Here is a 2,640-nt window from a genome sequence, read left to right as displayed (position 1 = left end):
GCCCCAGCCCTAGGAAAGGGCAGGGCTGTGAGCAATTGAGCTCCGCAGCCAGAGCCAAAGAAGACTGACAACTTTTGACTCAGAGCTGTGCCGGTGCCTTAGCAATCTTGCCTCCTTTCCTGGATTCCTGGCTTCTTCCAAACCTCACTTCTCAGGTCTCTGTCCTGGGGCCAAGTGCTGATCTCCCCTGGTGCTGGAGGTAGGAGAGACCCAATCCGCCGGGCTTATTTTGTTTGCTATAATTTTTGTGAACAGACCAGACTGCTCTGGGCCCTCCGGTTTTCTGAAAGTTTTGCTCCTCACTAGAAAGCTCTTCATCACCCGGAGAGAATGCTGCTCCCAGAGGGGAAAGCCCCTGAATTGGGAACCTTGAAATGTAGCCAGTTAAGATAAGATTACCCAGCTGTCTCTACCTGAAAAGAGCGACTTTGAATCTATGTCCTGGAGCTCCTTTCTCAGCCTTCGGAATAGTTTTGCCTTTTACAAGGATTGCTTTGTGTAGTATTTCAAAGAAGCCAAACACAAACAAATTATTGAGCAGGTTTATGGGAAATTCGAACCTTAACAAAGGACTTCACTCTGTGAGAAAGGCGAGGCCTAGAAAGTAAACTGTAAGGAAACAAGCCAGGTTACCTACAGAGGAAAGACTGCAATTCCGATCACCAGTGCAGCGCCTCTTCATCAAAAATTCAAAGAATCTACACTCAATCTGTCCATGTAAGACATGGTGGCAGTTTTACCAAATTGTATAAATTCATACAAACAAAGGAACCAGCAGAGAGCCAAGTTTTCATCTATGTATAGTCCCTTTGTTCCTCACTGGCTGACAAGGATTTTCCATTTGCAGTAGAAACATGTCCTCAGGAGTTCAGGCAGATAGAGCAAAGTAGAGAGGGATGCGGAGAGGTTGTGACCTGAAAGTATCAAAACTTTGCCTTGACCTTGTTGGTCAATATCATACAGGCTTGTTTGGGACTTTATATGCACACACACTGACATCGCACATATACATAAGTGTATGGGGGGGAGAGAGAGAGAGAGAGAGAGAGAGAGAGAGAGAGAGAGAGAGAGCGAGAACACTGAAATGTCCCCTTAATAGTATTCTAGACCACTGATATTACCTAAAGGCTAAGATAAGGGAATCATTAGCATCTTTTACCCATAAAAGAAAAGGTAGTATGAAAAGATTTATAAAAGAGCTGAAAAGCAAACCAAAAAGCGCTCAGCAAACTGTCCAAGTCTCAAGGGAGAAGAGTAACCCACCGTGAGCCAGTGTAAACAGCTGGTAAATAAGGAAGTAGAAGGAGAATAAAAATCCTAGCGACTGATACACTGTGGGGAACACAATGTGTATGTACTAGACAACATTACACAGTAGAGAGGTTTCTGTCAGTATTGGGGTTAGAGCAATTGAGGCACAAACTTTATGATAAAGGTTATTTTAGTGAATGTACATTTTGCAGTTTATTGGAAGGAAACATTCATCCCATTACTAGGCATGGCACTTCATGACCTGGCTGCCTATCCACTTGCATGACATCATTTCTTGCCATTCTTTGTCACTAACTCTTAAGCTTGTGTGTCCTATTCTGTACATAGTGTTTCTCACCTATGTGTGAAACACACACATTTTTTTTTCTGGAAATTCCCATTTCTTCCTTATTTAGTTAACTACTACTCACTCATCCTTTAAACCCGTGCTTAGCTGTCATCTCCTCTGGATCTTTCCACAGAGATCCCTTATGTATTACAACAGACTCGATTTAGATGCTTCTTATCTATTCCCATGATACCCTAGAGTCTTTGAAAATTGTGTGAAATGGTTTGCCTATAGTCCTGTAAACTATTAAGCATTTTAGTGCATGAAGACTCCCTAAAGTCTCCTTGTGCTCTAAGCCCAGTGTGGTTCAGCAAATGTATACCATTTGACTCAGAGTTATACGAGGCGGTGCAGGCCGGTAATCCTAGGCCTTGAGAGATCAAAGTGGGGGGAGCAGGAGCTTACTGTCACCTTAGGCTCATAATGAGTTCAAGACCTGTCTGGATCATGGAAAACTCTACTTCAAAACAAACAAAACTGTGACTCAGGGAAGCCATTTAATGATTTTACTATCAAGCCAAAAGAAAGAAAAACTAGTGTTAAGAATTCCAGGACTAGAGAGATGGCTAAGCAGTTAAAAGGACTTGTTGTTCATGCAGATAACCCAGGTTCAGTTCTCAGCACTCACATTAGACAGCTCACACAACTACCTAGAACTTCAATTCCAAAAGATCCAGTCAATAGGTGCATTTGCACACATAAAATAAAGTTTGTTTGTTTGTTTGTTTGTTTGTTAAAAATTCGCATTCAAGACATCAAGTAATGTCAAGGGGAATATTTTGTCTCCTTTGGGTCTAGCATAGAAATTGATGAACAAACCACATTTGTGAATTGTGTATTTGAAAATTAGAAGGAAAGTAAACATGACATTGATGGAATGGCTTAGAGAGCAGAGGTGATTGCCACCATGCCTGATGCCCTAAATTAAATCCCCAAGATGTACCTGCTATAAGGAGAGAACATACTCCTGAAAGTGATCTTCCAACTTCCATACATGCATAGTGTCACACACACAGAGAGACAGAGAAAGAGAGACAGAG

Source organism: Mus musculus, chromosome X, assembly GCF_000001635.26.
Source record: "Mus musculus strain C57BL/6J chromosome X, GRCm38.p6 C57BL/6J".
Lineage (NCBI taxonomy): Eukaryota > Metazoa > Chordata > Mammalia > Rodentia > Muridae > Mus > Mus musculus.
Note: the sequence above shows the minus strand (reverse complement) of the source record.